This window comes from Condylura cristata, unplaced genomic scaffold (genome assembly GCF_000260355.1).
Source record: "Condylura cristata isolate star-nosed mole 26May11 unplaced genomic scaffold, ConCri1.0 scaffold00013, whole genome shotgun sequence".
Lineage (NCBI taxonomy): Eukaryota > Metazoa > Chordata > Mammalia > Eulipotyphla > Talpidae > Condylura > Condylura cristata.
The window spans coordinates 14,264,513-14,279,096 of record NW_004567114.1 but is presented as its reverse complement, the minus strand read 5'-3'; positions in this window follow the sequence as shown (position 1 = coordinate 14,279,096).

Sequence of the window (14,584 nt, the reverse complement as noted above, 5' to 3'; positions counted from 1 at the left end):
TGCTTTAACCCACTTGCCACCAGGGAGGGCCCTGTTGGTGAAAATTTTAACGGGCTTCCTTGAAGAATTATATCGTGGTAATGTTATCATGGCTTGAAAATGCTTAAAATTACCCAATTAATATAGTGAAAGCCCAATGAAAAGAAATGATATTCCACATTTTTTAAAACAAAACATGAAAATACAAAGCAATAATTTTCAGGGTACATTTGCAGGAATATTTTAGATTGAGTAGCTACTATTTAAAAAAAAAAGTGTTTTTTTTTCCAAGTTTTTAAAAAAATTAAGAAGGAGATGCCTTGAAAATAAATGAGTTTCAGTGACAAGGAAAATAAGCTCCATATTTGTAATGATTTCATTTTATACAGATACTCACAGAATTATAAACCCCAAGAAGAAGAAAGCATATACTGTCAGGAGTAGAGGCAATAAATAATAAAAACAAATAGTGAGTTGATTCAATTAGAATTTTTTTTTCTCATGTTCGAATTCAGAGTTTGGTGTGCAGAATGTAATTTGACCAGCAGATGTAATTAAATAAGAGCCCTGATTCCTTTTGTCTTGAAAGTGCTGTCCTGAAGTGTTGACTGATCAAAGGATCAATGTCATAGAACATACACAGTTTCTATTTTACTGTTAGAGAAAAGGAAATAGCTATTTCTTTCAAATCACTGAAAGTCAAAAACAAGAAATCTTAAGAAAGATTTGACCCAGAAGTCAAACTCCAAGTCTCTGCCTACATTGTCCTCTGGGTTTTATTTCCATGCTGCCCCCTACAATTGTATTGGGTCCCCAATTAGGTCCACTCTGTGCCCAGCTAAATCAGCTATAGGATGGGTAGAGATCTTCAATAATATTCATTGGGGTCTTTGATATTATATCTCCCTATCTTTTCATGGATCATTTTAGTTTTTTTTATTGTTTTTTGTTATTTACTTAGATTCATTTTTGTAGTCTGTATTTTTCTATCATGTGTGATCATTAAAATCTTTGCTTGGCTAACCTCGTGATTAGCTTTTGCTTACTAGAGACTAATGAAATTTCACTGAATTTGTTACACTTTGCTGAGGATGGAGCAGATACTTTTCAACTCTGACTTAGCCTTTATAATCATTTCCTGTGAAATGTGAGAGATGAGAGCTTTCTTAAGTAATTTCAGGTACAGCCTGAAAATATAATTTTCTATATTTCTAGTAATAATTTTCTAAATTTCTAGAAATATGTTAGGGTTTTTCAAAGTCCACTATTGACTCTTCCCAATTAGTCCTTTTCAATATTGTTGGTGAATCTCTTATTATGCCCAACTAAGCTTCCTGCTTTATGCATCTGTCATGTTAAACAATTACTAGTGATTAATTTGGACAAACATCCTTGATATTAATCTATTTTTTTTTGGCTGGGAATATGCACTGAATCACATTTGTTCAGACAAATCCTAATATTAGAAATTTTCAGGGATCTGTCATATCTGCCAAATAATGACTGCTTCCTGGTCTTTGGGGTCTTCTGGAATTCTGGCCATGCTCTGCTTCTTGCCTTGGGTAGTAAACTGCTAGCCTGCTGATTTTTATAAAGTTACTGTAATTATAGGGCTGTTAGTTTTCATAATAATAATAATAAAATCTCAAGAGGGAAATGGAAAGATATGACAGGTAAAATTTCATAAATCTTGTTCTTACTGAAATTTAGCCATTCAATAATGAAGAATATTTTATAACAGTTTATTTTACATCATTTTGTACATTTTTTTTTTTCATCTCAATTGTAATCCCCGCAGGTTTTCCATCACCAAGTCATCCATGTGCCATCACCATAGTCCTGTGCACTTCCCACCCCCCACCCCGTTTTTGATCCCATTCCCCACTCACCCCCACAAAATGTCTCTGGTATATGGTTGTTCATTATTCTTGTTATTTTCTCACCTGGTCCATTATACTCCTGCTATGGGCGAAACCATCCAGTATTTTTCTTTCTCTTTCTGGCTTATCTCACTAAGCATGATCTTTTCCAGTTACATCCAAGTTGTTGCAAAAGACATGTATTTTTTTTTTTTTTTTTTTTGGTTGCTGAATAATATTCCGTTGTATATATGTACCACATCTTTTTAATCCAGTCATCTACTTTTGGGCATTTGGGCTGCTTCCATGTTTTTCCAATTATAAATAAAGCAGCAATAAACATGGGGGTGCAGGTATCTTTTTCAGTCAGTGTTTTTGTGTCTTTTGGGTAGATACCTAGGAATGGGACTGCCGAGTTGTAGGGAAGCTCCATGTTAAGCAGTTTGAGGAACCTCCAAACAGTTTTCCATAGTGGTTGCAATAGTTTGCATTCCCACCAGCAGTGTAGGAGAGTTCCTTTTTCTCCACATCCTTGCCAACATTTGTCACTGCTAGTTGTTTGAAGATGTGCTATTCTCACTGGGGTGAGGTGGTATCTCAATAAGGAAGTGTATTTTATGTTATAAACTCCTAAAATTTTAAAGAGGTTGTATTTTGAATAGTTTTCAAATTGTTTGATTTTTTTCTTTCAATTAAAGCATAGCTAAGTAATGAATTACCACAGTAATGTCTACCACCTCTTTAAATGTAAGTGAGAGGAGAATGATAAATTACATATCATTTTGTTCATGTGTGAAATAAAGAGAAACAAAAACAAAAGAACAGATAGAACCAAACCAAACAAAGCCCATATATCTCCCTGCAGTGCTAAGTCCTCTTGATGTGGTGGGTAGCACAGTGTAGAGCTGACACAACATGCTATGATGGAGGATAGGGTGGATGTGGTTTGGCAATATACATCCGAAGATATAGGTACTGTGCCTCTGAATCATATAACTCGATCATAGTTGTCTGACTTATTTAGATTAATGAGATGCAGGTTAAAGAGTGCTTTACACTTGGAGAAATGGGAAAGGCTAGTGCACACTTTTCCACACCTCCATTTTTCTCCCATAGTCTTAGATATACTCTGCAACATTAATATCATCAGTCTCTGAGAAATGATGTTGAGGAACAATTCACAGCCTCCCACTGATGGAACCATAGCATAAATTATTGAAGCTTTGAGGTTTACTATTACACACAAGACAGCTTAATCACATACAGTGGCCAAACCTAATATATACACATGCTATACAAATTGTTGGCATTTGCTTAATGACATGTTTCTTTATTCTTCTTTATGATTCACAGACTTGTGTTGTCTATTTTGGAAAACAAAACAAAACATTGAATTCATATAGAGCCAGTTCAAGTTCACTCGATGGTTTATTCAGGAACTAAAATATATTCTGTACATCTCTAAATGGGGCCCGAGGATGCTGAGGGACCTCAGAGGTTCTTATTCTCTACACAAGAAAGAACTCATGTGGGAGTAAGTGTACATGAGTTGGAAATGTAGCTTTATTGTAGTGAGAGTGTGTGTTCATGAGTGAGTCTCAGCAGATTTAGAGGAGAATCCCCCAAAGACTCCTTCGGGTATTATGGTTGCTTGGTATATAAACACCTGCTTAGTTTGAGGGGACATGGTCACTGACAGGATCTTGAATGGGTTTGACCACTTTTGCTTAACAAAAGGGGCAGGAGTTCAGACTGGGATAACAGAGATCACTAATTTTGTTTATTAAAGCACCTGACCACTAGCCTGCTGGTAGACATGCAAGAAATTTCCCAACTAGTTGTATCTGGGATAAGATAAATTAGTAGGGTTTGAATCAAACAAATAGGGTTTTAGTCATTTTGTTCCCAAATGTACACAACTGTTGTTCAGAAATTCTGGATGGCTGAAGAAGGGGCAACCATCGTGCTAAATGCTTTTCTACCATTGAAAGATGTCTTGATTCTGAGACCAAGAGGACATCATCATTCAAGAAGGTGTTTGACTCTTTAAAATCAGCTATTATATAAGTAGAACAGAGATTTGATTTTGCATGAAAATTCATGTTTGGAAGTTGTTGCAAAGCTTTTTTCTTTCAGATAATTAGAAAAGGGACTGCTTTTTGCTTACATTTAACGCTCTTTTTCAGTTTGTACTTTACAGCTACTCAATGAAGGTAGGAATATATGTGTCACTGCTGTCAGCTATGGGTAACTTCATTTTACTTAATTAAAAACTTAAGAAAATAGCAACTTGCCATTGCAGCAAGCCTTCTTCATTGTGCTAATAGCTATGAATACTTGTTAATCACCTTTCAAGTCCAGCTGCTCCAGACAGAACCCACTACATGTCATAGGTTGATGTCAAGTTCTGTGTGGTTACCTAAGGGTCTTGGGAGCTTCTCAGTCATGTGGCTATATTGCCTGCAGGATGATGTGGAAAGAAGAAATGTCTGAGGATTGCCAACACCTCATCAGCCTACAGCTCTCACCCATCCCTAACCCCCAACTTTCCACTCTTATGAAGACAAAGCTAAAGGCTCTGTCCTGCTCCGTGTTGGGGCATATCCATAGCGTTAGGCAACTCTATCAATTTTTCCTACTTGCCATTGCTTTAATGTAGCTTCCCCCTGGAAAAAATGTTAGTGTTGTTAGAGAGGCGGGACTAGCTGAGGCTCTGTCTCATGTCTGCTTTCCTTGGGAGATCTCCTGTGGCTAAGAACCCAGCATGTTTTATGATGCAGGCTGCACTCACAGACCAGTCTTTGTGCCGGGAAAAAACTGAAGAGGCAAAACTCACACTAAAGCGGAGCCCTGGGATTCCGGTGGCTTGTCTCCTAAGCACATAACCAGTGAGTGTGTCAGAGGGTCCTTTGAAATAACACACTTTGGATTTCATTTCTGTGGTTATGTCCCTGCTTCACCAGAACATCAGGCTGAAAGCTGCCTTTGACGTTTCCTGGGTTGCATCTCAACTGCTGGCAGATTCTTTGATTCTTAGTGCAGCGTCCTTTGGAGAGCTTGTAAAGCTAGTTCAGAAATATCCATGTGGCAGCACATTTAGGCTGTCTTATTAGAGACAACTTTGCAGGCAGCTTTGCCACAGTTTGTCACAGAAGCTTGAACAAAAAACCTATTTGCACACACTGTGCTACAAAGGCCAATACGATCAGACCAGACTTGAAGCACTGCCTCGTAAACAGCCTCAAAACACCAAGTCTGCCTGGACACTTTCAAACTGTGACCCACAAGAGTGTCTGTTTGGAACTTGGAACACAAATTTGTAAATTTGTTGGAGATAGTCATGTGTTAAAGGATTGAAAGCAGACACAGCACTTTAATTTAAATAGGCTGTTTCTCTCTTCACTGAGCCTAGGTAAATAGATTTTCTGATGAACTCTTACAAGGAAACTGCTTCTGTTTCAGTTGTAGGAATTTAATTGTTTGTTTTGTTTATAATTGCTGTTACTTACCATGCGCTACCTTCTGAAAAGATAGATGCCATGTGTATTTTTAAAACCTTCTTAAATAAATTATGTTGCCTAAGTAAATAGGCTTTTTATGACGCACAGTGCTGCTTCAAAGACCAAGCAATAGGTGCACTGGTAATTGAATGGTAAGCCATCTGATGTAATTCCAGTTCTATTGTATGTGACTATGGTTTTAAAGAGGCAGTAAAGGTCTTTGGCATTATAAAGTGAATGAGAGGTTTTTCTGCAGTGTTTTAATTTAAATGAACACTTTGTTTTTAAATGAACAGGTAAATACCTAGAAATTAACAGCTATGCCAGTTGGCACTCTTAAAATAGGATTCATAAAAAATTGTGGAAGACCAGAAACTTAGTATTTGTGCACCAAACCCAATATTAATTTTCAGGATTTTTTCATGTGTTGTCAGGTTAACAAAAATGCTGATATCTCAAGTAATGCAATGAACATTGACAAATCGCGTGTCTAATAAGAACTCAGTAGTATTATCTAACATAGCATCCTATTATTTTCCTGCATCATGCTTTGTTCCACATTCAGCTAAGTAATATTTGTTGAGTTCTGGCTGTGTTTAGAATGAACACTATTGCTTTACCAATGGAAACATATTCTTAGAACCATGCAATTTAAGATTAAGTAGGGCAATAAACAAAACTATAAGAAATAAGCTGTATAAAATGCAGAAGATGATAGTTAGCATGATAAAAAATACTAATAATGTAAGAGAAAGGAAGTGGAGGGTGGGATGGTAGGAAATTTACTGAATTATTAAAGAGAGCACTTAACGAAGGTAACGCGATTCAAAGTTTTAATCTAGGGAAGTTTCTCCTATAAAGGAAAATAAGTAGAGGCTGGAAAGCTCCAGAAATAAGCCTGATGTGGTAGAGCAACAAAAAAAGGAAATTTTACAAAATAACCACTAGTGAGAATGAAAGGGAAGGTATTAGGAGATGTCAGTCAGCACAGGGGTAGTTCACAGGGATAGAGATATCTTGTGAAATGCTGCATTTACTATAAAGTCTGTGGATTTCAAACAGAATGAGGTGGAGAGCTACTTTAGGGACTGAGCAGAGGATCTGACTTGCTCATTTAAAGGACAATTCTGATTGCTTGTGGAGGGAGAGAGAAAAACAAATTTCAGTTGTCCATATACAAATCGATAATGACTTGAATGAAAGGGTTGCGACAGAAGTGGTAAGAAGTGGTTAACTTCTGGATAAATCTTGGAGGTCATGTCAATAGAAAATCTGACAGATTCTGAGAGCCTGACAGCCATTAAACTAAGATCTGATAGACAAAAGCAATTAAGAGTAACCAAAGGTGTCTATACAGATAAAGATACCATTGACTAAGAGGTATAAGCCTGATGATCAAGATAGTTTGGTAACCAGGGTGAGGGGTTCAGGAATTTTCCTTTGTAAATGCTGGGTTCAGAAAGTTATTAGACATTTTTTGGGAGGTAACCCGTTTTGATTTTAAACATCTACAGCTCAGTAGCAAGTTGTTCACTGGAGAGATACAATTCAAAGTTTGGTGCAGTTTAAAATTGTGATATTAGATAAGGTCCTATGAATGTGACACTAGATACTGAGTCAGGGCTAACTAGGCAGCTTCAGGGATTTCAGGTGAGTTAAGGGAGATGCCAGAGATAGGGCAACACATTCCAAAGGGCCCTAATCAAACACCCCAGAACTAGGAGCAACAGGAACTATCAGAACAAGGACAATGCAGAAAAAAGAACTTTAAGATAAAGGATGGGACACAGCAACCTAGTTCTGGACACAAAGACACCAAAAGTGAGTGAGGCCCCTGAGATTTAACCAGCTACAAAAAGTCTGAGGGAGCCTTAGAATAATCAGGGAGAGAAGGTCTGTGTTCCCTGAGTCCCGACTCCACTTTGCTCCCTTGCCTCTCCCTGGCCTGACTCTACCTGCCTGGGGGTCCTGTAACAGGGTGGACCCAGGAAAAGGGGAGGTTACATGTTCTCTGCCACACCCAGAAGGAGGGTAGAGCTGGGCAGGGGAGAGAGGAATCTGCAGAGGAGACTGAAGAGGAAGGAAGTAGGATGAAGGCCAGAAAGAGACCACAGGGAACCACATGGAGCAGAGAGACATGTGAAGAAATCGTTTGTTTCTTGGCCCAGGACTGGGTGAAACAGATGTGGGTGATACCATGGGGAGGTTGACTATGGCAGCGTTTATCTTGATTTTGATTTTGCTCTTTTCCTCCCAGACTTGTCTGGCCATGTCTGACCCTTTTCTCTGGGTCCCAGCCAGAAGGTGCTTTAGACTTGTATTGGGCTTTCAGGCCTTGCTTTGGGCCAATCCCTTTTAGGTGGACTTATACCCGCAAGGGGATGGGTCATTTTGAGTGTTTGATTTAGAAACTATATTCTTTGTCTTTGCTGTACTGCACACTCATTTTATTAAAGTTCCTTTCGATTAAAAGTCTTATGTCTTGTCTTTATGTAGAGGGTGGCAGAACCTATTTAGAGCATGCAGGTTTGGGGGTTCAGTGGTACCTCTCTCCCTGTCCTCTTACAGTCCTACTTTATTTCAGTTCCTTTTCTCCCCAGTGAACATTTTCTTTTTCTAAACAAATATGTATTCTCACTTGCTTGCCTGAGCATTGGCAAAGTTCCTGCTGAGGCCTCGAGAGACATCAGCATGGTGGTCTAGTGGCTGCGACCCAGCACTACCCCTGCAGTCAGGGATCCATTCTGGGTTGCAAGACCTGGCCTGAAAACCTGGCATTTCAGTATCAGGATAATTATTATAAATGGCAAGAAGTGGAGAAAAGATGTGGAGGGGCAGTAGAGAAAAGGCCGGGGGAGAGGAAGTGTAAACACATGGCCCATGGATAACCCGGGGACTCCAAACACTTATGGAGTTCACTCCAAACATTTAAGGAGTTCACACCCTGAAAGGGTACAACCCTCTGTGTGCACACAAAGAAAACAGCCTTAGTGTGAGAGATGTTTAATTGTGACAGTTGAGATAGAGGAGAGAGTAGAAAGAGGGAGAAAGAGAGGGGGAAATAAAATAAGGATTTCAAATAACAGACTTCTTCATTCCCTCATGGACAAATGCCCATCAAACAGGCTCAAACAGCTGTCCAAAACAGGACAGCTGAGGCTTGAAACTTGCCAAGAGTCTACAATACCTTCTGTTGAGACCTCCAAGAAAGGGATGAAGTAAGTCCCAGAGAACTGGGCAGGAGAGAACAGAAATCACATGAGGCCAAGGTAACAGCTGAGGTTGTCTCTGCCAGGACCAGTAGCAACTTTGCTAGACCCCACCCCACTCTTCTGCTTACCTTCCAATCCAAAAGCCTGCCAATGATTTTGTTGCCTCTGCTTAGTAAAGTTTAATATTTCGCTATTCTTTGGGGGCCTCCCTAGTGGAACATGGGATAAAGTCTCAGCAGTATCAAGCTATTGCCAGACACTGCAGCATGAGTTTGTTCCCCGGCCAAGGAGCTAACCCCCATGGTGCAGCAGACTTCTCTGGCGTTTCCTGCTGCTACACTTGCTGATGGATAAGAATAGAGAAACTGGAAAGAATTGTACCGTAAGGTCAGAAACCTGGCACACACCATGCTCAGAGCTGGAGGTGGGGGCAGAAGGGATTAACATAGCCACTGGCCCCAATATGAGAACCATAAACCTTAGGCACCACTGTCTAGATTACAAAACACCAAATCCAAGCAGGTATCAGCTTGCTATAGTACTGTCAGGAGCACAGACACTATAGGTAAAGCTAAGGAGATTGAGCCCATTATAGAACCGCAGGTCCTGTTCAAATTCTACATAGTTATCCAAAATCAGCAACAAACCAGGACTCATAAAGTATTTCCTAGTCTCTAGTAAACCTGATTTTTGAATAACTAATGTCTGTCTCATGGAGTCATTCACCTGGGAAACTCACCGCGTGCCACTGAAAAGGAAGCTCTGGTGAAACCTTTCCCAGAGTGAAACCAAGGACCCTGCTCTCCAGACTCATCAATCCCAAAACAGCAGTAGTGTACTTCAGTAGATCCACTTGTTCTGCTCCCCACTCTGACTCCGGTGTATCCTCTTGCACCCCGCCCCCACCCCCAACCACATCCCTGGACTATGCCTTAGTTCTTGTATGAATAAATAAATAAATGTTGAAGCAAAATATTTTCCTATTCCATAACAACTTGTCAACTGAGTGTTTAAAAACCAAGAGCTCATGATTCAACTAAATTTTAGAGCCTTTTTTCGGTTCCTTTTATAAACTGTGTATTCCTGCAACCAGGACTGCAACATTTTCCCTCAAGAATGCAAAAGAATTTCCCTTTGCTTTTTTTTCCTTAGCAATTTAATTTTTCTACACCATCAAAATAAAACTTGCTTAGCATTGCCCTACTCTATGACACTTCCTTAAAAAAAAAAAAAAAAAAACTGTTAACTGAAACACCTAATTCACAACAAGGGAAATTTCTCCTTTTACTATTGAAACTTTATAACACTTTCTATTACTTTTATGTCTTGTTTTAAAAGTGCCTGTTCACTTATCTATTTGTCCCTGGTGGGCTTAACCTACTTTATTGCTGAGACTCTATCTTATTAATTACTATATCCATGACATTCAAAATATAATGTCTTTTATATAACCTGTTCACCATAAATATTGGTAAACTTATGTCAAATAAAGAACTGAAGACTTCATATTGGTTTCCCTGTACTAAACATTATGGTAAGTGAAATGGACAGTAATTGCTATTCTAGGGCACTCAGATTTGCTCTCTGACTTCTTCCAATTGTACATTTGTTTCTAGAAGCTAAATAATAAATCACATCCAGCATATGCGTATTGAATCAAATCAATGTTAAGGAAAGTATTATTAATGCAAAATAATAGACTATAACTACATTTCACTGCTAGAGAACACATACATGTTGTGGCCTGGATGGAAGGCGTGATTCATAGATCACAAAAAAATCAGAATTAATGAAATGCTATAAACAATGTTATAACATGAATGAAATAGGGTCATAACTGCTATGGTAAAGTTAAAAATTCACCTTTCAAAACAACACTAAATAAAACAACATAGTTATTTTTATTTATAAACCATTTTCCAGTGAAAGTATCCCATCTCTTTAGGTCACTATGCTTGCTTTCTGAAATTGATTGAAGTGAATGATGAGGAAAGAATGGAAAGCCTAAAGGGAGCATCACAAACTAAAACCTGACTCACACATGAGGTGGGGGACAGGGGATTAACAGGACCAGTAACCCAGCTTCAGGAATCAAGACTTAGGCACCAGTGTCTTTTCACAAGGCCCAAGCAGTTATCAGACTGCCTTAGGGAGCATCAGGAGCAGAAACCTGAGGGTAAAGATTTGGAGGTTGGACCTACTGAGGAATCTCTTCCAGGCTGGATTCTGCATAGTTATCCAAAATCAGCAGCAGACAGGCCACTCCACAATGAGTGAGCCCTCCCAGAGACAGGACTGCATCAATGTAGCCTCTGCACTGGCCCAGGGCAGCAGTCCTCTCCACTTGTGCCTATGCAGGTGTGTCTTTCCACAAGCTCTCCCTCCTCAGGGCAGCAGCCTCCTGCCTGCCCGTGACCTGTACAGGCTTCCTGCACTGACCTCCCTGAGCAGAGGCCACTCTCCTCAGGGCTACCTGTGTGACCATACAGGCCTCTCTCAGAAGACCTTTCCCTTTTGGGACAGCTCTTTCTGCCCACCTCTTTCTGTTCCTGGGAACTTCTGTGTGCTACTGAAAAGGGAGCTTGGGTGAAATTTTTCTTGGAGTGAATCCAAGCATGCTATTCTCCAAACCCACTAACTCCAAAGTCTACATCAGTGAGTACTTTATCTTACATGCACAATATGAATTTTCAGAGTTTTCCTATATAAATGGGCTGATGTTTCATCATCTGGTGGTATACAGAAAATTCTGTTCCAAAGTATGTATCCTCTTCAGTGTTTTATAGTGAGAAGTTAGAAAGAAATCCAATTTCTTCATTTAAGCTTCTTTACTCAAGCAGGTTAAGAAAAAAAAATAGGTTACTGTAGTAGAAAAAGTCAGAGTGCTGACTTATGTTTTTAATACAAAAAAAAAATATGTTCAACATACTTCTCAAAATAAGCCAATGAAACAATTAATTGTGTTATTTATATGCAATATTACCAATCTAATAGCAGGAATATGCTTTGGACAATAAATGTGAATATTACTGACTTGTCATATTGTTTTCAACTAAGTGCATTAGCATTTTCAAGAATAACATTCTAGTAGACAGAACTGATATAAACCTGGCATTAATGAAGTTATAATCTAACAACTATATTAGAGTAGTATATTTTTTCCATGTTACAGCAAATTAAAATTAATAGGAGGTAATAACTCTTGCACTGAAATGACTTTTGAGCAACTGTCTTTTTTTTTTAATAACACCGTTCAGATGAGTTAAAACATAGCTTACTTCATTAAATGCACCAATGTGACATTATATATGTCCTATTATTCATTTGGCATGGAAGACTTCTAAGAAACAGAGATGTCAAATCACAATCCCTATTTTTTGAAACAAATAATTAAATCATGATTTTAACTGAGTTGTCTAAGATTCCAAAATGTCTAGTAATGTTACAATACAACATGACCTTACAAAATGTTAAAAAGTAATTGCTGAAATATGTTGGGCGATAACCATTATAATTTGCATTTACTCTAAAATATATAAAATATAAAATACTTTATGGCAGGGATCATAGAATATGATCTATACTCTCAAATTCTGATATTTTCAATTATTTTGAAGTAGAAAGTAAATTAATGACTTTGCTCTTTCTATACTAATGAGATAATATAATAAGGGGAATCTATGAAACAGAATGAACAGACCTGGATTTTTTTTTTCTGTTACTGTCAAGAATATCTTGAAACTATATATAGAAGCTCTTAGAATCAGAACCAATTAGTAAGTTTTAGAACCTCATCATCCTATAAAATAAAACCTATCTCTATATGAGCCATCATTGTCCAGTGGTGTCTATCATACATGTGAACTACTATTTTTTTTTTCAGTGTGATGCCACATGTGAGCAGGTGGATGATCAAACAAAGCTAATTTCTCTACTGGATGCTTTTGGTCCACGTCATAGGTTTTCTGATCTTCAGAACAGAACTTTTGCCTGGAGCTTTCTTAAATAATATATTAAGCATTAAATGTATGAGCAGAGCATAACACAGTAGTATTTTTCACTGCCCTGAATTCCATATTCTGATGCACCTGTCCTCATTCCCTTGTGAAAGACATATACTTTACTTAAATGCAGAATATCTTATTATTCTTTGTTTTATGAGTTTTCCACATAGAATAAAATTTGTTACATCATTTTCAATTGGTAGTGACTCAATAAAGATAACTTCCTTTTCCCTTAATCCTAGAGTTCCTTAAACTATTATCCATAGAAAATGCCATTATCTGCCTCTATAAGAAGGTTTGATCTGAGGCATAGTTATAAATGTATGGCATACAAATAATTTAAGTAGCACCATGAAGCTAATAAATGGGGGGGGAAATCAAGAAAGATTTTTTTTCAAGTCATGGTTGATTTACTAGTTGTTGTTCACTACAATCTCAATGCAATGATTGTCTGACTACTATGGGGTTAGTATAATTGCCCAGCCAATTGTACACAGGTCGATCCCTGAGCAAACATCAATAAAATAACCATAGTTGAAATATATCTTGATTACAGCTTCTTATATCCAATTCTCTAGGAAACATCCATTATTTGGTTCAATCAGTTGGAAGATTGACAGGAACAAAGTTCCAGGAGGTAATGTCCTTCTCACTGGATGGACTGGAGTGTGAGTCCTTAAAGCCTAGTAGAACTTACTAGCTGAGAGAAGGCAATTAATCTGATACCTATGATACACACCAAATTCAAAAATTGTTCTGCAGAATATCTTAAAGACATAGCTAGCTGCTCAGATCCCAGTGTTCTTATGTAGGGGTTATATAATCAAAATTCTTCACCTGAATTCCCATCAACATGTCTAATTATTTGGTATTTTAAACAGTCACAATAGTGTAGTGGGGAGATGCTAAGAAGACTTCCAAAATGCTGTCTCACCTCCCATAGTTAGGAGTTATGTGAACTCCTCTCCTTGAGGCAGGTGAGGTGAGCACAGTAAGTTGATTCACCCAAAGGGTATGAAAAGTGCTTTTGTGTCACTCCACAGTTATTTTCGATGCACTAAGACTGCCTTAGCATACTGTATAAAACCTCGTTTCTTGGTCTTGAAAAAGCCAACATCCATGTTATAAATTACCTTTGCAGAGGACATATGGCATAGGACAGAGAGCAGCACAAAGGAGCTGGAGGTTGGAAAAATGTGAAGAGCTCTGTGCAATCATTGCAAGAGGTTGACTACTTCTAACAATTTGCTTTAGTGAATTTTTCTTTTTTAAAGATTTATTTATTTGGGCCCTCCCTGGTGGTGCAGCGGCTTAAAGCACAGCACTGGGCGCTAAAGCCACTTCAGCATGAGTTCATCCTCACCTGCCCCACAGGTGATCCACATGGTAGGGCAGACCTCTCCTGACCTGCCCGCTGCTCCCCTCAGCAGTGTACTTCAGTCTGCTTGTTCTACTCCTCACTCTGTCTCTGGTGAAGCCTCTCGCTGCCCCTGCACCATTGGCCTGTACCCCAGTTCTGTATGTGCAAATAAATAAATCTTTTTTCCTTAAAAAAGTGTATTTATTTACTTCACCAGAGACATCTTTAAGATATTCTGCAGCCAGGAGGAGGGGGTGAGACAGGAGAGGTCTGCCGCGCCATGTGTATCACTTCCGGGGCTGGAGATGGAACTTGCACTCAAGAGACTATCGCTAGCTATAGTGCTGCATCTTAAACCACCACACCACCAGGGAGGGCCCGGAACTTTTTTTCTATGTATATATTAATTGCCTAATGGGAAGGTTATGTATTGTATAGCGCATTAGAACATTATCTCTGCTTTCCTGCTATTGTAACCTAGATTTTCTACTTTCTGTGTATTCCTGAGCAAGCTATACAACCACTCCGAGACTCAGTGGTTTCCTCAGGAATAATAATAATAATAATAATAAACAAAAGATAAAAAATGTTCACATCTTATAAACTTTGTATGAAGATTAAGTGAGCAAATATACACAGTTATTTTTTATGAGTGAACTATTTTGGATTT